The 21,882-nt window shown below is 47.9% G+C and overlaps 1 protein-coding gene across 11 annotated transcripts in view; it reads left to right on the top strand.

Moving 5' to 3' along the window:
- Positions 1–21,882, top strand: part of CCDC167 (coiled-coil domain containing 167) — a 699,343-nt gene that overhangs the window by 439,581 nt on the left and 237,880 nt on the right. The window lies entirely within an intron of this gene.

Raw genomic sequence — 21,882 nt, 5'->3', positions numbered from 1 at the left:
ACCCCTTGTTCTGATCTTTCTCCAAGGACGCCAGACGGCAGTTCCCCTTGCGTACTGGACACTTCCACTAAACTGTCCTGCTGGAAACTCAAATTCAATTTGTCTGTATCAATTTGTCAGACTCTTCTTCTGCAAATTAGATTATCCTTCTGCAATCCCCAAGCCTTCAACCAGCACCACTGCCCTTTCAGTCTCTCAATCCAGAAACATGGGAGTCACAACCTGTCCTCACCATAACCATGGGGGTTCAGCTTTTAAATATCTCTTTCTTCTACTCACTTCTCACCCTCCCCACTGAGCAGTCTCCCAGCTGGAGTCTCAGACATCTCACAGGGACTCTGCCTCTCATCTTGTCCTCCTCCCATCCACCCTTCAAACTCTAACCAGGGTATCAAGTCCAGACCACTCAGGAAGGCAGATGTGAGCTCTCTAAGACTGACCCGAACCAACTCCATCCCTCATCTTCCAGTACTCCCCTCTCCCCAAGCCCTGCACTCAGGATCAGCCCTGTGTTTGCCCCCTCCAAATCTCATGTAGAAATTGGATCCCCAGTGTTGAAGATGGGGCATAATGGGAGGTGTTTGGGTCTTGGGGATGGATCCCTCCTGAATGGCTTGGTGCCATCCTCACAGTAATGAGTGGGTTCTCACTCTATTCGTTCCCATAAGTGTTTTCTCCAGAGCTGGTTGTTAAAAAGAACCTGGCGCCTTCTCCTGCCCTCCCTTCCGCTCTCTCACCATGTGACCTCTGCACGAACCTGCTTCTTTCCCTTCTGCCATGAGTAGAAGCATCAGAAGCAGATGCTAGTGTCTGCAGAACTTTGAGCCCAGTAAAGCTCTTTTCTTTGTAAATTACCCAGCCTCAGGTATTCCTTTATATAGCAATGCAAAAAGGACTAAGACACCTTGCATGTGGCAACTTTCCCAGAACACACCAGGCATCTGCATACATTTGTCCCTCAGCCACTGTGATTTCTACCTATCCCATTCCTACTCTTTTATTAGTTAGCATTAGGTTCAGCTGCCAGCAATAGAGACCCCAAATAATAGAACTTAAGATAGATGCTATTTCTCTTCCATATAAAAGTCCATATAGTCCTCAGGGACCCAGGCTTATTCTAGTTTACTGATTTGTCTCAAGGGTATGGTTCCCATCCTCATAATCCAAGATGGTGGCTAGGGCTCCAGCCATTACCTCTGTGTTCTTTTTTAAAACATTTTAAAAATTAATTAATTTATATATTTTAGATGGGCAGATCACGAGGTCAGGAGATCGAGACCATCCTGGCTAACACGGTGAAACCCCGTCTCTACTAAAAAATACAAAATAGTCGGGCGAGGTGGCGGGTGCCTGTAGTCCCAGCTACTCGGGAGGCTGAGGCAGGAGAATGGTGTAAACCTGGGAGGCGGAGCTTGCAGTGAGCTGAGATCCGGCCACTGCACTCCAGCCTGGGTGACAGAGCGAGACTCTGTCTCAAAAAAAAATTTATATATTTTGAGTTGGAGTCTTGCTCTGTCACCCAGGCTGGAGTGCAGTGGTGCAATCTCGGCTCACTGCAACCTCTACCTCCCAGGTTCAAGCAATTCTCCTGTCTCAGCCTTCCGAGTAGCTGGGATTATAGGCACCTGCCACCATACCCGGCTAATTTTTTCTTTTTCTTTATTTTTAATGGAGAGAGAGGTTTTCACCATGTTGGCCAGACTGGTCTCCAACTTCTGACCTTACATAATCTACCCGCCTCAGCCTCCCAAAGTGCTGGGATTACAGGCCTGAGCCACCACACCTGTCCTAACTCTGTGTTCTAAGCATCAAAGAGGACAAGGGCATGTGTGGCTGCTTTTAAGGAAACCTACCCAAGGTACCATGCTGCATTTTCACATACATCCCACTGGCCAGTCGCAAAGAAGTGGTGTGACATTTAGTCTTTATTTTGAATCATGTACCTGGCTAAGAATCCGATCTGGGATTGTATTACTACGAAGGAAGGAGAGAGAGCATATGAGGGAAAACTAGAAGCCTCTAATGTCATTTGACAGAGGCCCATTCAAATGCCTCCTCCTTTCAGTGCCTCCTCAGATCCCCAAATGGAATTAGCTACTTCTTCCTGAGCCCTTATCTGCAGTTTTTACCAGATCTCTCTGTCATCTACTGCAGTCAGTTCTGGAGTTGGTTTCCCTCCTAGGTTATAAGCCCTGGGAGACAGGAGTAGTGCATTCCATAACCTTGAACCTCCTCCTTCTATAACCTTCTATAACCTTGAGCTAGTTGCAAATGGGGCAGGGAAGGTGCTCAGTAAACATGTGTTGACCAAATGGAACTGGCTCCTAAGCATCTCAGGTCCTTCCTCCCTGGGGACTAGTCGTGTAACTTTGGAGGTGCCTGGATAACAGTCTGGAGCTGATGCATGTATGGACCTATTCTGTGTTTATGTCTTATTTGCTTTTATTTAATAGCACTTTGTGGAGGTATAACTTATAGATGTTAAAGTTCTCTAATCTTAAGTCTAAGCACAATGACATATTATAAATGTACACATTCACGTTGCCACTGTTCCGAGCAAGAGGGAGAACATTTCCAGCACCTCAAAAGGTGCCCTTGTGCCCTTAGTAATAGCCCCTGCAGAGGTAACCATTGTTCATATTTTGTGTGTGGCTTTGGCTTTATTGATACTTGTCCTAACTGCGGCAACAACAGGCTGCTTAGTGGCTCTGAGGAAAGCCTGGGCTGGGAAGCCGCTCTCTCTCCAGCTCCAAGTCCTTCCCCAACTCTCTACATGCCAGTCAAACTAGACTTTAAGTTCCTTTAATTCACTCAGCTTTCTCTGGCCACAGGACCTTTGTACATGCCATTTCATCTTTCTGGGGCACTCTTCCCCCACATGTGGCCTGTCTCATGCCTGTTCGATCTTCAGGTCTCAGCTCAGACATTATTGCTTCATGAGACTGTACCTGCCCCCACTCAGACTGGGTTCTTCACTCCCACAGAACATTGAACTTTTCCTTCTGAAACGATGATCACTCTTGTAATTCCATAATTCCCGGCATGTTGGTTGGACACATTCTAAAGTGACCCTGTGCCAGAGAGTCATACCGTTGTATAATCCCTTCCCCTCGAGTGTGGGTGGGACCTGTGACTTGCCCCTAGTCCATAGACTGTGTCAAAGGTTAAGAGATTTAGCAACTCAAAATCAGTTGATTTTGATTTAATAAAAAATGGATATTACACTGTGTGGGCCTGACTGAATCAGGGGAAAGGCCCTAAAAGAGGCACTGATGCCCTTCTTGAGGTGAAAGACTCCTGTTGGCCTTGAAGAATCAAGCCACCAAGCAAGGAAATGAACTCTGCCAAGGATCTGAGGGAGCCTGGAAGCAGATTTTTTTCCAGTCAAACCTCTGCTGAGACTGCAGCCCAAAGCTTACCTAGGTGTTGTGCTCACGATCTCACTTGGTGGAGCCTTTCGAGACCACAAGCAGAGGGCCCAGGTAAACAAGCCAGAACCTTTGACTCACAGAAACTGAGATAACAAATGTGTGTTGTTTTAAGCGTCTAAGTGTGTAGTAAGTTGTTACACAGCAATAGCTAACGAGTCCATTTTCCTTCACCTCTAGAATGAGCTCCTTAAGAGCAGAGACCTTGTCTTTTTCTAAGTTGGAGATACCCCTGTTCTCTAATACAGAGGTTTCCAAACTTTCTTGGGTCACAGTTCCCTTAGTGTCTTAATTTTATTTTCATGATGCCCCTAGATCAACAGAAATACCTAACATATCCATTTATTAAGTAGCTTTATCCAAAGAACTTAATATGTATTTATATCCTAATAATTTAGTAGACATTTGAAAAACAATACACATAAATTGAAATAAAAAATATATTTTTTAAATTATTTAATTTTTCTTTTTCTTTTTTTGAGACAGGGTCTCACTCTGTTGTTACCCAGGCTGGAATGCAGTGGTGTAACCATAGCTCACTGCAGCTTCAAACTCCTGGGCTCGAGCAATCCTCCTGCCTTGGCCTCCCAAAGTGGTAGGATTGTAGGTTTGAACCACTGCACCCAGCCAATATTTGAATTTCTTTTTTTTTTTTTTTTTTTTTGAGACGGAGTCTAACTCTGTCATCCAGGCTGGAGTGCAATGGCGCCATCTTGGTTCACTGCAAGCTCTGCCTCCCAGGTTCAAGCGATTCTCCTGCCTCAGCTTCCTGAGTAGCTGGGATTACAGGTGTCCGCCACGATGCCCAGCTAATTTTTGTATTTTTAGTAAAAACGGGGTTTCACCATGTTGGTCAGACTGGTCTTGAACTCCTGATCTCAGGTGATCCACCTGCCTTGGCCTCCCAAAGTGCTGGGGTTACAGGGATGAGCCACTGCACCCAGCTTTATTTCATTCTTAATTGTAGTTACTAACTTGTAGAATCTGTGTGCCTGTTGGCAAACCTTTTGTTTGCTTTTGTTTGTTTTTGAGACAGAGTCTCGCTCTGTCACGCAGGCTGGAGTGCAGTGGCACGATCACGGCTCACTGCAACCTATACCTCCCGGGTTTAAGCGATTCTCCTGCCTCAGCCTCCTGAGTAGCTGTGATTATAGATGTGCACCACCACGGCCCAGCTACTTTTTGTGTTTTTAGTAGAGAGGGGGTTTCGCCATGTTGGCCAGGCTGGTCTCGAACTCCTGACACCAAGTGATTCACCCACCTTGGTCTCCCCAAGTGCTGGGATTACAGGCGTGAGCCGCCACACCTAGCCCTATTGACAAACCTCGAAATCAGGCTGAATACTACCATCCTCATCCTCATTTCTTGTTTGCATTGATTTTCGCATCAATGAAACTCTATCTTTGCAAAGATATGACATCACCAAAAGAAATGTATGTAGTGCAATCTAATGTTTAGTATGAATGTGAACTACCTCAAGCTTGTGTGGTGTTGCTGCTTTCTTTGAAAATTTAAGGCCAGGTGTGGTAGCTCACACCTGTAATCCCAGCACTTTGGGAGGCCAAGGTTGGGGGATCCCTTGAGCCCATGAGTTCAAGACCATCCTGGGCAACATGGCAAAACCTCACCTCTACAAAAAATACAAAAATTAGCTGAGCGTGATGGCACACGTCTGTGGTCCTAGCTACTCAGGGGGCGGGGGTGGGAGGATCACCTGAGCCCACGGTTGTTGAGGCTGCAGTGAGCCGTGATCATGCCCCTGCATTCCAGCCTGGGCGACAGAGTGAGGCTCTGTCTCAAAATATAAAAAAAGAAAATTTAAACTATCCCGTAGTGCCCCTGTGAGTTCACTGTGGTGCCTCAGGGTACCTTGGCACAGAGTCTGGGAACCATGAACTTGCTAGGTACATGGGTGGCACTCAGCAAATAGTCATGAACTGAGTGATTGACTGAATGAGCAAAACAACTGTGGCAGGAAGGGAACCCAGAGAGGGACAAAAAGAGGTTTGGGGTGGAAGGACCTCTTTATTTTCTCCTAGCACAGTGGTTCTAGAGGGCCGTCAGTCAGAGTCCAAACAGGAAAGCAGAAGCCACTTCAGATGTTTCCAACAGGAGGAATGCAATACGGGGGGTTGGTTATACAAGTGTTGGGAGCGTGGAGAAGCCAAATAACGGAAGAAGGGGTCAATGTGGAGACTAGTGAGAGTAAGAAACTCTATGGCCCTTGAGTCTGCAAGACATAGGGAGGAAGGTATTAGTGGGCCCCCAAGGAACCACGGCAGGCCTGTCGGGCAGCAGTTGAAGCCATGAAGGAGATGCAGCAGCTGCTAAAGATGCCAACCAAGACAAAGTGGTGGGGGGAGGAAGGGAGCAAATACCGGCTTTTCCCTTCTTCTTGCCTTCCAATCTCATCAGCACCTCCTATTGTCCCAAAGTGGCAGAAAACTAGTTGGCACAGAGCCTGATGAATGCAGGTTGCAGGTTGCAGTGTCACCCCCTGTTACTGAGACGAGTGGGGGAAGAAATGGACATTAAAACAAAAAATTTGTTGGCTGGACACAGTGGCTCACGCCTACAATCCTAGCACTTTGGGAGGCCAAGGTGGGCGGATTGCCTGAGCTCAGGAGTTCAAGACCAGCCTGGGCAACATGGTGAAACCCTGTCTCTACTAAAATACAAAAAATTAGCCAGGCATGGTGGTGGGCGCCTGTAGTCCCAGCTACTTGGTAGGCTGGGGCAGGAGAGTTGCTTGAGCCTGGGAGGCGGAGGTTGCAGTGAGCCGAGATCATACCATTGCACTCCAGCCTGGGCCACAGAGACTCCATCTAAAAAAAAAAAAAGTTGTCATGGGACAGAGACTGGGCTGGGAGGAAGGTCATCACCCCCAGGCTCTTGGACTGGCTTGGGACCAAGCAGACATCCTTCAGAGAAGGGCCAGCATGTCCAGGACTGAACCACAGAGGGCACCTTGTGTTCTCCCAGACACCAGGGAGGCCCCTCTTTCCAAACCTGGTACTGAGACTAAGCCCAAATTACACAGCTTTGGAGCTAGACCTGCTGCCAACTGGCTGTGGGACTGCCATCAGGTCACTCAACCACTCTGATCTCTGGTCTCCTCAGTGTCAAAAATAGGGCTTGGACAAGACGGCCTCCTGGGTTCTGTCTGTCTTTAGCATCCTTCAATGTACAATCCAACCAGACTGTGAAGGAGGAAGAAGTACCAGAAGGGCAACCTGTAGGCGAAGAAATGGGTGGGCAAGAAAGCGGGGCCAGGTTCTACCCATTCATCTGTGAAACGGTGTGTAGGTGGGTCGCTGCAGATCGCAAGCCTCTGAACCTCAGGCCTTTCCTGGCAGGATCCATGGAGTTGTCTTCTTTCTGGAGCTATTATCCAGGGCCAGGAGCTTTCTCTGGAGGGAGAAGAGTCCCAGGACAGTCCATCCCATGGCCTCTCCTCTTAAAGATGTAGAGAGAGAGCTTACTGACTGAGAGAGGGCACCATCTGACTCTAGAGGCATTTGCAGTGATCTCAGGGAGGGGAATAGAGACTGGGAGGCAGATTAAAGGGGCCCTGAGAGATTGAAAGAGATTGAAACAGGGATGTGAGGAGGGAGCTGGACCAGAAGTTGTCAAATGTCTCAGAGGCCTGGAGAAATTCAGGGCTGGAATATACCCGCTACCTAGTGCAGCACTCTTACCACACTGATGAGGAAACACGGTCCAGAGAGGGACGGTGACTTGCTTAAGGTTCCTGATCTATTTCTAACCAGCCTCTGGACTCCCAGCCTGGTTCTTTCCTGAACGAGAGCTGTCTCCCATGTCAAACCCAGATCAAAATTCACTTGTTCTGTCTCTTTCTGTCACAGCCTTTAAGCTGTGCTTTGGATTACCTGTTGCTGTTGCAAGTGAACCAAGCAGTGAATTTTCATCAAAACATGGGTTTAGGCTGAGCGCAATGGCTCACGCCTGTAATGCCAGCGCTTTGGGAGGTTGAGGTTGAAGGATCACTTGAACCCAGGAGTTCAAGACCAGCCTGAGCAACATAACGAGACCCTGTCTCTACAAATTTTTTTTTTAAAACTTAGCTGGGTGTGGTAACAGGCACCCGTAGTCCCAGTTGCTTGGGAGGCTGAGGTGGGAGGATTGCTTGAGCCACACAGGTGGAGGCTACAGGGAGCTGTGATAGCACCACTGCACTCCAGCTTGGGGGACAGAGTGAGACCTTGTGTCAAATGAAACAAAACAAAAACAAAGACAAAAACATGGGCTTAAAGGCAGTGCTACCAGAATATTAGTTCCATGAAGCCCAGGATATTACCTATTTTGTTTCCCACTGTATTCCTAGCACCCAGAACAGTGCCCAATACCTCATAGGAGGTGTTGATCTCCTCTTGGAAATCAGAAGCCTGATGAAGATGATGTTCTGGACACAAAGTGCATCCAACGGTAGATGTTTCGGGTTTTGGTTGGGGGAGTTATTTGAGGTTTCCCTCCCCAATCAGGAAGGCTATGCTCACCATGCTCATCCTGAACACCCTGCCAGTGACCCTGGGAAGACGGTTCAGTCCTTCCTCAGTCCCCCTCCCTCAATATCTCAATATCCTCATCTCAGAATTTCTCCAGCTGGATCTGCTCCATCCCAAAGAGTGTAAAGATTGTCCTTCCTCTCTTGCTGTGCCCTCCTGCCAAGTGTCTCTTTTGCTCTGTCCTCCCCACAAATGCAGAGGATCAGGAGAGCAGTAAAAGACCCTCCCTCCCTCTTGGCCACAGCCTGGCACCACCATTGGAGCTTTCACTTCTGAAGATGTTATTTGCTCTCTCTCTCTCTCTAGTTTTTTTTTGTTTTTGTTTTTGTTTTGTTTTGTTTTGTTTTAAACAGAGTCTTGCTCTGTCACCCAGGCTGGAGTGCAGTGGCACAATCTCTGCTCATTGCAACCTCCACCTCACAGGTTCAAGTGATTCCCCTGCCTCACCTCCCAAGTAGCTGGGACTACAGGCACATGCCACCATGCCTGGCTAATTTTTTTTTTTTTTTTTTTGTAGTAGACACGGGGTTTCACCATGTTGGCCAGGATGGTCTCAATCTCCTGACCTCGTGATCCGCCCGCCTCGGCCTCCCAAACTGCTGGGATTACAGGCATGAACCACCGTGCCTGGCCTGAAGATGCAGTTTTCAAGATGCAGGGCCACATTCTCAAGTGCCCATTCAGCATCTCCTCTTGCAGGGTTGCTGTGGGTTGAGTTGTGTCCCCAAAAAGATATGCTGGGGGTACCCGTGAATGTGACCTTATTTGGTCAAGTTAAAATGTGGCCATACTGGATTGGGGTGAAGCCTAAGCCAATGACTGGCATCCTTATCAGAAGAGAGAAAGCTGGACACCAACTTGGACACAGACATAAGAAGAACCCCACATGCCCACAGAGGCAGAGCCTGGAGTGACGCATCTACCAGCCAAGGAGAACCAAGTGGTTGGTTCTGGCAACCATCAGTAGCTAGGAAGATGCAAGGAGGGATTCCTCCCTAGAGCCTTTGGAGGGAGCATGGCCCTGCTGACACACCTTGATTTTTGGCCTCCAGAATTGCCAGATAATAAGTTTCTGTTGTTTTAAGCCACTCAGGTTTGTGCCGTTTGTGATGGCAGCCCTAGGAAACCCATACAATGATCTGCTGGAACCTCTTGAAGGTGCACTAATTCTTTTCATGACATCCCCCCGGTCTTTAACCAGGCTTGAAAGATCTCAGCTCCATCCTCATTTATTATTTGGCAAATCCTTGCCAAGTCTTGTCCTTTTGTCCCAATCACCTGTCTTTGTTCTCCCTCTCTCCTGCCACTCTCTCTATTTAGACTCTTAATCTGGACTCTTATTTTTGTTTCTATTTCTTTATTTTTTTGAGACGGAGTCTCGTTCTGTTGCCCAGGCTGGAGTGCAGTGGCATGATCTCAGCTCACTGCAAGCTTCGCCTCCTGGGTTCATGCCATTCTCCTGCCTCAGCGTCCCCAGTAGCTGGGACCACAGGCGCCTGCCACAGCGCCCAGCTAATTTTTTTGTGTGTGTTTTTAGTAGAGACGGGGTTTCACTGTGGTCTCGATCTCCTGCCCTCATGTTCCGCCCACCTTGGCCTCCCAAAGTGCTGGGATTACAGGTGTGAGCCTAATCTGGACTCTTATAATCCGTGCTTTAAACCATTTCACATAGGAGTGAATAAATAACTTTCCATCATATAACTGTCACGTGATGCCCCACTGCCCCCAGCTGAAACCCAAAACAAACACCTTTGTAGGGGCCCCTGCTGCTGGCCCACCGGCTCCCTTTAACCTGGCGGGGATGCTTGTGCCGCTGCTGTGGGTTTTGACTGATAACAACGCAGAACTGCTCCATCTTTGGAGAACTGCCCTGGACCCTGGTACCCATCGTGTCCAGGAAGTTATGCACCCCCTTGGGGCCAGCCCACAGCAGCCCGCAGATAGGCACACAAGACTAACTTTCTTGCCTCAAGCAGGGCTGAATCTGTGATGGAATTCATGCTGCAGAGCTCCCTGAAGAATGGGGCTGAAGCCAGACTCCTCGGGAGACCGCATCCTTGCTTAGCCCCTTCCCCCACCCTCCCCTGCTTCCCTTCCTGCCCCTCTCCTGAGAGTTCTTCCTCAGTGATCACATCACATGAGTACCTGTCTCAGGCTTTGCTTTTGGGGAGTCGACTTAAGAACACCCTCAATAGAGCAATGGGGTTACTTAGTAAAACCTGCACTCCTTCACCCGGCACTCAAGGCCCTCTGTGGTCAGACCCAGAGCACCCACTTTCCCCACCTTGTTCTCATGTCCCTCTTCCTTTGGTCTAGGTGCTGAGCACAGTAGATCATTGAACTGCATACTGAGATGGAAACTTCTTCCTCCACTTCTCACCTCCAGCCTTTGCTATGCTCTTCCTTCTGTCTGGCCTTCCTCCTCTGCCTCCCTCAACGATGCACAGCGAGGGTAGCAGGAAGTTAAATTGCATTATTTCTGTCTCAGTTGAGGTCCCCAAATCAGCAGGTGCCAACTAGTCCACAACCAAAGTGAGGTTAGAGACAACCCCAGCAGCACCTGCAAAGAAGCTGCCGAGAGCTAAGCCTCCTTCGGACTATTCATCTCTAAGCCATAGAGAAGTTGGGAGGCTCCGGAGCTGGAGATTCTGAAGAGAGAGGTATTGGTGAGCTGAGCCTCATCTCTCCATGTGTGGAAGGTGAGATCTGCTGGCCGGGTTTAGGACTCATGCCTGGGAAACCTAAAGGTAGGGGCTGCACCTGGCCTCCTGCTTAGATGGCAGATGAGTCTGCCTTTCTAAGAACAAAGGGCGCCGAGGATTTCTCATGGAGCATCTGGGCGCTGGTTGGGGTTGGCTTGTATTCTTTCCAAAGGGGTGGACCAGCAGGTGCCGAGATTGCAGGCAGATGAAATGACAGCTGGATAGTGCCACACCCATGTCGGGGACTGATGACAGGCGAAAACACTCAGCAAAGTGTTGGGAGGGGGTGTCTCCAAAGAACCTGTGAAGGCCTCCATGACAGGACGGAGCAGCGTTATCCACATGCTGAGCCCACGGAAAGCCTTGCTAGAGTGTGTGACCGTACCAGGTAAATAAATCCTTTGTTGCTCTATCTTTCCCCCATCCCAAACTTGGAGGGGCGGAAGCGGCCTGGTGGGTGGGAAAGGGAAAAGGAGCTCTACTGGGGAAAGTGAAGAGAAGCAAGGAAAACATGTCCCTCCCCTCCCACCGCAGGAGGCTGGCCAGGCCAGCCCCCACCTAGGGTGGGCCGACAGGGAGACCTTTGTATTCATATGAAGGGGCTTCCTGGCAATACGTAGACTGGATTTTAAAAAAACAGACAAGCAGTCTGTTTTACAGGTGTGAGCCCGGTGGCTCACACCTGTAATCCCAGCAATTTAGGAGGCCTAGGCGGGCAGATTACCTGAAGTCAGGAGTTTGAGACCAGCCTGGCCAACACGGTGAAACCCCCTCTCTACTAAAAATACCAAAATTAGCCAGGCATGGTGACACACTACTGTAATCCCGGCTACTCGGGAGGCTGAGGCAGCAGAATTGCTTGAGCCCAGGAGACAGAGGTTGCAGTGAGCCAAGATCATGCCACTGCACTCCAGCCTGGCCAATAGAGCGAGACTCTCTCTCAAAAAAAAAAATAAATAAATAAACAAAATAAACAAAAAACAAAAACAGACAAGCTTTATCATGCAAAGTTTCAAACACATCCCTGAGTAAAGAGAATACTATCACGGACTGGTATATTCCAGGGCTCAGTGTCAATAGTAACCAGCACATGGCCAGTCTTGTTTCATCTGCACCCTACTTTTTCTCCTTCCTCTTCCCTTAAGGGATGTTATTTTTTTGTTGTTTTTCGTTTTTTGCTTATTCTTGCTTTTTTTTTAAGGTGAGGTCTCACTACGTTGCCCAGGCTGGTCTCCAACTCCTGGGTTTAAGCAATCCTCCCACCTTGGCCTCCCATAGTGCTGGGATTACAGGCATGAGCCACCACATCTGGCCTAACGCATGTCTTAATTACCAAATGAAATATATTTTTTATTTTTTATTATTTTGAGACAGGGTCTCACTCCGTTGCCCAGGCTGGCATGCGGTGTCACAATCTCGGCTCACTGCTGCCTCAACCTCCCGGGCTTAAGCGATGCTCCCATCTCAGCCTCCTGAGTAGCTGGGACTACAGGTGCATGCCACCATGCTGGGCTAATTTTTGTATTTCTAGTAGAGATGGGGTAACAGGGTTTCACCATGTTTCTCAGGGTGGTCTCGAACTCCTCAGCTTAAGTGATCCTCCCACCTTGGCCTCCCAAAGTGCTGGGATTACAGGTGTAAGCCACTGTGCCTGGCCTGAAACAGACTCTTTTTTTTTTTTTTGAGACAGAATCTCGCTCTGTCACCCAGGCTGGAGTGCAGTGGCACGATCTTGGCTCACTGCAACCCCAGCCTCCTGGGTTCAAGCAATTCTCATATCTCAGCCTCCCGAGTAGCTGGGATTACAGGCATGTGCCACCACGCCCAGCTAACTTTTGTATTTTTAGGAGAGATGGGGTTTCACCATGTTGGCCAGGCTGGTCTCAAACTCCTGGCCTCAAGTGATCTGCCTGCCTCGGCCTCCCAAAGTGCTGAGATTACAGGTGTGAGCCACCGTGCCTGGCTTGAAACAGATTTGTAAATGCAAGTGAACAAAGGGTTTTTACTGCCTCTGAGTAGTTTTGTCTCTGTGTGGCCAAGGGGTAGTGGCTTCTCCTCCTTGTGCTGTAGTTAACGCAAGGTCATGATCCCTGTCCTTCTGACCTCACGTAAGAGGCTGGCCATGGACCAGCATCTTAGGGTCTTGTGCCAGGTGGATGGCTGAGATGGTGATAATGACAGTGATGATGACAATGACAGTTATCAGGATCAGAGAATAAGTGGATGGTATATGGGTGGCATGCCGTTGGTGTGGGTGGCATGTGAATATAACGTGTGCGTGTTGTGTTGGTGGTATGTGGGTAGAGTGTGGCTGACATGCAGTTGTGTGCTGGCATGCGGTTGGCATGTGGGTGTCAGCCAGTTCGCCTGGGCTCAGGGTGTGTGATGATTTATGTGATTTGCCTTCCCCTGTGCCTTCCCTCTCAGCGGCAGCCGACTGCATTTCATACATACCAAGGTTCTTATTACATCAAGAATTCATAATCATCCCAAAATATTCAATGGGGATATGAAATATTTACACATGAGGCACCAGACGATGAAATGAGCCTGTCCCCAGACCCTGGCAGAAACCTCTCTCCTGCAGGGACAGGAATGGGGCTGGGAAGGGCTAGGGCTATCCTTGTGGGTCCCCATCTCTGGGGCCTCCGCAGCACATACTGGGTGTCCTTGTTTGGTGGGGGGCAATCAGATCTCTGGCCTCCTCCCTGCCCCTTGTGTGGCCTCCACTCCCTTACTCTCCCACAGGGGCAAGGTGCCTCTGCTTGGCAGGGCAAGTTCGGGGGAGCAGTGAGACAGGAACAGAGAGAGGGGCTTGACCTAGATCATAGAAACCCAGAATCTTGGAAACGGAAGCAATCTCAGAATTTATCCACACCTCTTTCCTCAAAATGCTGCAGGGATCCTTGTTTATCTGCTTGCTTAACTCCAAAAACAGGGAGCTCACTCCCTCGTTTAATAGCTGGAGACTTGTGGTTAGGAAGCTCTCCCTTGTATTGCAGTGCCTACAGGCTCCATTTACCAGCCCTCTTCAGCCCCTCTGAGGGCTCACCTTGCCCATCCCCCTGCCAGTCTGGGTCCTCAGTGTCTTGAGACCCCCAGCCCTGTCTGCTGCACGGTGAGACACCAGAGCACAGCTGGGCCCCTGAGCAGCCGTAATGGTCTTGTCTGTGTAATTACTATGCAATTAGCCTAATGCATATTTTAACATTGCACCAGAGCTGCTCATCAATCATCCGCAGCCGGAGACAGACAGACAGACAAACATAGTCGGCCTGTAGAGTCTGGAGGAAGAAGGTTTTGTCAGTAACTTTTTAGGGCTCAGCACCCCCAGAGGGTTATGGAGCAGCCTGGAGGGCTGTGCCATTGTTGAAAGTACTAACCTGATTTCCTCCAGCTTCCGTGGTAGGAAAATGAGGCCCAGGCTTCTGTTTCCCCATTGCAGCTCCACCCCAACTTGGGCCAGCAGAATTGCTGTGGCTTCCCGCTGGTAACGTCAGCTCCCCAGGGATGCTGTCTCCCCCAACAGGCTGGGAATCCTTTGAGGATACGAATCCCGTCTTCTCTTTCTTCTGTCTTTTCCCTACTCCACCTGAATCCAGCTAAGAATGATGATCTAGAACAGGAAGGGCATTGGACTGGGACTCACTGAACGCATGTGTAATGTTGACTGAGCCATGTCTTCTGAGAATGTGTTTTCACCAGAGTGGAGTGGAGACAACAGTGGCTGGCAAGCTCTGTGATCCATTTCAGCTCCCCCACAGCCTAGCTGAGTGACCTTGGGAAAATGTCTCAACCTCTCTGAGCTTCCATGACCTCAAATGCAAATGGTTCTACTAATAGCTACCTTATGGGGTTGATAGAGAATTAAATGAGTTAACGCTGGGCCGGCACTTATACTTAAGACACAATGCTTTCCTCTGTCCCTCCCTCTGTTCTATCTGACTACTGAATTCACAGGCCTCTTCATGGACTCTGACCACTTTGCTGGTGGGTGGGGAGATTCCCAGAATGCACAGGACCCTTGTTGCCAGTGCTAGGTGGAGCCCCAAGTGGGGAGAGCTGGGGAGACCTGGGGTTTGTGTTCAAAGGTGGGGTGCAGCCTTGGGTGGGTAAGGCAGGGCATGCCTGATGGACACATCTTCCATGAGGATAAACTGGAATGTGACACTGACACTGTCAGACCCTGAGCAGCGGAACACGGAGGAGCCTAAATATTTCATGATCAAATTCATCAATAATGGAGACGGAGACTAAATTACATAACTGTCACCTTTCCGTTAAATAATATTTTCTGCAGGGGGCTGGGCGGGGCCATAAGGCCTTTATTGCAAGTCATGAATGATTTAGGCCAGCAAATAAAGGGGATCAGGAAGAGAGAAAGAGACAGGGATTCTTCTAAGATCAGCTGACACATCACACGGGGATGGCTGGAGGGAATCTGCAAGGTGTGAGGGTCATGGGGAAGGGGTACTGCGGATATTTACAGGGAGGTGCTGGGGGCTGGGTACACACCTTCCAGAGCTGGGAAGGTGATTAATAGACCGGCTTTGAGTCTCACTGTCACATTGTTCATTTTACATGCACATGAACAGAAAGAAGCTCGGAGACAACCAGAAAGCAGGGGCTACATCTCCCTGTCAAATAGAAAGGAACTCTGTTGCAGGGCCCAGTCTACCCCACCAGACCAATGGCTTCCTGAGGGCAAGAGGTATGTCTTCTCGATCAGAGTTGAAGCCTCTATAGACAGGAACTGTGTTTTTCCCCATTACCTTGGGGACTTCCAAAGCCAGGGCAGGGGCTGCGCCATCCCTTACAGACCTGGGGCTTCCCGAGGACAGGGCATGACCTGAGTGCAGGCATTTTGGAGTACAGGGATTCCTGCAGGCCAAGTGTCTGCCCTTCCAATCAGAGCGGGGCCCCTGCTGGCAGGGATGGTATCTCCTCTGTTAGACTGGGGCCTTCTTCAGGTCTTGGCCTATGCCCTCTCCATCTGCTTTGGGAAGCCCTGAGGGCAGGGGCTGTGTCCCCCTACTCAGACTGGAAGCTCCAAGGAAAGTGCCTAAGTCCTTTCTCGCTTCTCCTTTGTGTGGTGGAGGAAGGAAGGGATGAGCGGAACTGGCGCCGGGTCTCAGCAGCTGGCCAGCCCTCTCCTCCCCAGAGAGGAAGGCTCGGTGGGCATGTGTGCAAACTTACCCTGCACTGTCAGCCCTCCGTGGGAAGGGTGAGGGTTGGGAGCGCTGTGCCCGCTAAGTGTATAATTACACAGTACTTGGGGTAATTTTCCTCTTCCTCAAGAAGCGCACGTTGGCCCTGATTTTCCTATCTGCAGATTGTAAGCTCGTAATTAGCAGCAAATTACCCACACAAGTGACAAATTTTTGTGCTTTCAAGTAAACAGACAAAATACCCACAGTTCATAAATTGCCTCTCGGTGCAGCAGGCACCTGGTTCCTGGAGATGCCCAGCCTGCCCACACGTGTCAGAGAAGGGGGGCGGAGAGCCAGGGTGAGGACCGAGGCTGCAGCCAGCGGGCTTACAGGTTGACCAGTTGGTCTCTAAAGTTGGAACTTCCTGGTTGCTGACCAGCACCCACAGATCAGAGTCCTTGGCCCAGGTCAGCTTCAAGGTCTCCAACATGGATGTGGAGTACTAGGGTAGCAGCACCAGCCTCGAGGATGAGAAATAGATCCCTATGCCCCTATCTGTGTCACTGAGGAGCTCATGGAAACCGGCTCTGCATCGTCTCTCAGTCAGTACCACTTCTCTGGACACCAAACGCCTCTTACTTGCTTTTGAACATGATTCTTACCTTTGTTTGAATCATGGACCTTTTGGCAGCCTAGGGAAGTCTCAGAACCCCTTCTCAGTGTAATATTTCAGATGCAAAAAATAAAACACATAGGAGTACAATGTATTGAAACGCAGTTCTAGCCTCATGCCCAGGGTTGGAACCCTTCTTGCCCTAGTTCTAGCACTCAAAAGAAGCCTAAACTTCAGCATCAGGTAGATTTGGGTTCAAACCCTGACTCTGCCACTTTCTGGCTGTGTGACCCTGGGTGAGCCAGCTAACTTCTCTGAGCCTGTTCCCTCCTAGGTGAAACAGATAATAGTAGAGCCTGGCTGGACGCGGTGGCTCATACCTGCAATCCCAGCACTTTGGGAGGCCAAGATGGGCAGATTGTTTGAGGCCACGCGTTCGAGACCAGCTTGGGAAAAATGGTGAAACCCTGTCTCTACAAAAAAATATAAAAATTAGCTGGTCATGGTGGCATGCGCGTGTAGTCCCAGCTACTCAGTGGGAGGATCACTTAAGCTCGGGAGGTTGAGGCTGTGGTAAGCTGTGATCATGCCACTGCACTCCAGCCTGCACAACAGAGCAAGGCCATCCTGTCTCAAAAAAAAGAAAAGAAAAGAAAAAAGCCTCCCACATAGGACTGTAAGGATTAAATAAGATAACGTATGTAAAATTTCTACCAGAGTCTCTAGCACATAGTAAGTTCTCAATGTTAAGTATTAACAGTAATAATGTTTCAGGATTTTGATGATTCAGTTCTTATTCTTCTTGCCCTTCCTCTTCATGTTCATTCATGTCATTCCCACCACATTCCCAGATTTGACAAATGCTCGTTTAGTAAGAACTGATTTCCTGTGCTCCTGGATATACTCAAGTTCCCTAATCCCGTCCGAAAACTACAGTGCTCCTACCCTCCTGGAGAGGAGATGCCTCACTACCAGAGGCAAATAGGATCCAAAGCTTCTACTTTGTCACCCTTTCTGAGCTCAGCGTTCTCATCACCAAAATGGGGTTAATAATACCTACTTCACCAGGCTGAAAAGGGGCAATATTTGCAAAGTGCCTGGTAAAACATCTGGTATACCTGGTGGGCCACCGGAACTGTACCTGTGATTAATGTCATTGTCCCTGGTAATCCATTACTTTGGTGGTCCCCAGTGAAGCACACCTCCCAGTATTCATGCCCTTGTGTACGCCTCTCTCACATTGATTCTGGGCTGGCCTTGAGCGCTGCCTTAACCAGTAGGACGTGGCAGAAGTGATGTTGTGTCAATTCCTGGCCTAAGCCTTAAGAAGGCCTGGCAAGCCTGGTGTGATGGAGCTGGCTTGTACCAGCTTGCAAGAACTGATAGTTAAATTTTCTAGAATTTTATGAGCATATTAACATCAAGTTGGTAACTTGAAATTAGTACTGGTAGAAATATTTACACCACAGACATTGGCAAATACTACACATCAGGGATCTTTCCTTCCTTTTTATTTTCTTTGTTGTAAAGTCAGATACCAGCACCCCACTGCCTGGTAACTTTCACTTTAGAACTCTGGTGAGCTCTGAACCACAACCTAAAATGCTCTGCTATTCTTTAGGAAAGACTACCCATGGAAAAGCCCAGTGGAGGGGAGGAAGCCCTGAGACCGCATGGAGGAGAACCAGGGAACCCAGATACATGACCCAGTAGAGCCATTCCAACCACCTTCAGCCTTCTGAGCCCTCCTAGCCGAGGCACCCATCTGTGAATGAAGAAATCATGAACTTCCAGCTCCGGGAGACGTCACATGGATCCAAGATGATCTGTCCCTACTGTAACGTCAGAATTCTTGAATCACAGAATTCCGATCAAACAAAACACTTACTGTTTTAAACCATTTCGTTTTGGGGTGCTTTATATGTGGCATAGATAATCAAGCCATCTATCCTTGAGGCATAGAACCAGGTGGTCCCATGTCTCCTGCGATGGTCTCTTCATTCTGTGATTTCTCACCACTTTCTGCATTATGTGGGTTCCAGGAAGCCCAAAAGAGAGGTTCCCCAGCTCTCTTCACCTCAACAGGGACAGCCTCCCTTGCCCCTGAGCCACCCTGATCTTCTAGGGATCCCAGGAAGCGTCCCCACCCACATACCGCCCCCATCCCATATATGCAGACAGGGAGACGTGGAGTGTGGGATTCTTCTGGGGAGACTGGTGTGGAGCTGAGAGAGGAACAGAGCCCCCCTCCCTTCCCTGTTGACATTTGAAAAGGACAAAATTGGAAGGAAGGTAAATGCTACTCTTCTCTTCTCCCAGGGAAGGAGGTGGCATACACCCAGTGTTCTGTTTGCTTCCAGTTTAGCAAGGGTACTGGGGCGTTAGGCACCTGGTGGCTGCAGGATGACAGGGTGGCTGCTGGTGGGCTTGGCATCCTCCCACCGAGGTTGCTTGGGGCTGGTGTCTGGCAAAACTGCCCTCCCTATCCATCCAGTGCCCCTGTGCCTGGGTGAATCCGGTGGTCCCAACCACAGGGGATGCCACCAGTCTGCACAGTGTGTCCAAATTTCTGAGACTAACTTGGGGGTTTGGGGAATGAGAAACTGGAATCCCTAAAAATTCTTGGGAACTTTTGAAATCATATGTTATTCTGTATTTCTCATAGCACTTTATTTTACACATTTTATTTTATTTTATTTTATTTTTTTTATTTTATATTTGAGATGGAGTCTTACTCTGTTGCCCAGGCTGGAGTGCAGTGGTATGATCTCGGTTCACTGCAGCCTTCACCTCCCGGGTTCAAGCGATTCTCCTGCCTCAGCCTCTCAAGTAGCTGGGACTACAGATGCACACCACCATGCCCGGCTAATTTTGTATTTAATAGAGATGGGGTTTCACCATGTTGGCCAGGCTGGTCTCAAACTCCTGACCTCAAGTGATCCACCCACCTTGGCCTCCCAAAGTACTGGGATTACAGGTGTGAGCCACCTCACCTGGCCAATTTTACACATTTTAAATAATGATGATGATTATCATTATTAATGACTGTGGCCAAACATGGTGGCTCATGCCTGTAATCTCAGTGCTTTGAAAGGATAAGGTAGGAGGATCACTTGAGCCCAGAAGTTTTTGACCAGCCTGAGCAACAGCAAGGTGTTGTCTCTAAAAAAGTTTTAAATTTTCCGGGTGTATTTGTGCATACCTGTGGACCAACCTACTTGAGAGGCTGAGGCAGGAGGATCAATTGAGCCCAGGAATTTGAGGCTATAGTGAGCCATGATTGCGTTACTTGCTTTCCAGCCTGGGTGACAGAGTGAAACTGTCTTGAAAAAATAAATCAGTAAACAAAATGATTGTAAATAATGAGTGACTGTAAGTAATAAATAGTAAATCATTTTTCTGTGATACAGTGATGGTAAAAGTTTCAGAGGTCTTTTGTTTATAAAAAAGATATATTAAATTCCTGACTTATTATTTCTATGAGCCAATATATTTTGACAAGATTATATATTTTAATAACATGTAAATTTGCTCCCTACCTGATGTAGACATTTCATAAGAGAAAACATTAAAATAAGGGAACATTAACACAAAATTAGTGCCAAATAAAAATCATTAAAAAATTGAAAGCTAACACAAATATTTAATATTAAAATTTTTTCATCTTAAATGTACATTTTATTTTATTTATTCTTTTTTTTTTTTTTTTTTTTGAGACAGGATCTCTCTCTGTCACCCAGAGGGAGTGCAGTAGTTTGAGCTCTGCTTACTGCAACCTCCTCATCCTGGGCTCAAGCCATCCTCCCACCTCACCCTCCCCAGTAACTGGGACTACAGGTATGCATGATCATGCCCATTTAATTTTTGAATTTTTTCTAGAGATGGGGTTTCACCATGTTGCCCAGGCTGGTCTCAAACTCCTGAGCTCAAGCAACCTTCCTCCCTCGGCTTCCCAAAGTGCTGAGATTACAGGCATGAGCCACTTCACTCAGTCTAAAAATGAAAAGTTTAAAACACACAAAGCAATAATTAACCTAACCGTCTTTTTAAAAAGTTTTTATCTTATTTTATTTTTAGAGACAAGGTCTCACTTTGTTGCCCAGGCTAGGGTGCAGTGGCACAATCATAGCTCACTGCCATCTCGAATTCCCTGGCTCAAGTGATCCTCTCGCCTCAGCCTCCTGAGTAGCTGGGACTACAGGCGTGGGCCACCACACTCAGCTAAGATTTTAGCCTGACACTCTTGATCTTTGCTTTGTAACAAATATCCCAGATGTGGAAAAAAATATTTTGTGTTGATATGGGTTGAATCATTAAGCATGTGTCTAAGCGCATCTTCATTTTGGGTGTTCAAGCATGCAATAGGTTATATGCTTCAAATAAGCTCATTTATTTATCTTTTAACGATGAAAGTATTTTGCTTGCCTTGATTTTCTTTTTGTCACTGAAATAGATATTGCTTTTGTTAATTCAGACTTTAGATCAGTTTCTGATTTTGTATCTGAGAATTCTACCACATTCCTATCTTTTTCTCTTTGCATTTCTCCCATAGCAAATATTCAAGTGCTGGAAAAGGGTAGTGACTGTGACTGCAGTGTTTGAAGAATGTAATATTCAGATCCCCTAGCAAGGTTAACAGTAAGTACTATATGTACTACAATTGCCAATTTAAGGGCTTATTTTGCTTCCAAAACTTATTTCTTGAAATATTGCTCACAGGATTGGTATTAAGTGTACTGTACTTATAACTTATTAATATTTATTTTATTTGTAAGAATGACTCACCATTGGCAGCAGACACGGCCATAAACATGCATTGATATAAGGGCAACAACTCCCAGTCAGGAAGACTGACTGATTAGATGGTGACATTCTTGCCTGTGAACTCCTATCCCAGCTCCCAGACATACTGACTTTAACCTTCAACTCTATGTATCAGGGTTTCTGGCTCTTGCTTTCAATTTGACACCAGCTGATTCCTTTGAACAAGTAACATCTCTGTGTTGATTACGAAGCTCTAATTCTCACGAGAGAATTATAATACTTTTTTCCATTTTTCAGATTTCTTGAATAACTTTTCTGGGGATTTTCCTCAGAAATGTTGCATTGTAACACTAGGTCTATAGCATGACTGAAGGGAGGTAAGCTTCATCCAAGGAGTGTGAACTCTTGACATGCTTGTTCTAGACAGGATGGGATGCTGTTGCCCAGGGTTAGAGAGATCACTAAAGAGAGAGTTGGGCTCTGGTAGAAAAACCACCCAACTTCACTGGTTCCCCAGGGTCCCGCCTCCCCTGCTGCACTCTTACAAGGCAACGTTCCCCAGCGACTGTCTCTAGCTCTCTTCTTGTCTTCATCTTCATGTTCTCTGGGGCAAGGCATCCATGATTTTGGTTTCAATGCACTGATTAAATCCAAATTCATGTCTCCAGCCCAGATCTCTCTCACTCTTTCACCTAAAGA

Source organism: Macaca thibetana, chromosome 4, assembly GCF_024542745.1.
Source record: "Macaca thibetana thibetana isolate TM-01 chromosome 4, ASM2454274v1, whole genome shotgun sequence".
In the NCBI taxonomy this organism is placed as follows: domain Eukaryota; kingdom Metazoa; phylum Chordata; class Mammalia; order Primates; family Cercopithecidae; genus Macaca; species Macaca thibetana.
Note: the sequence above shows the minus strand (reverse complement) of the source record. Positions and strands in the feature narration are given on the sequence as shown.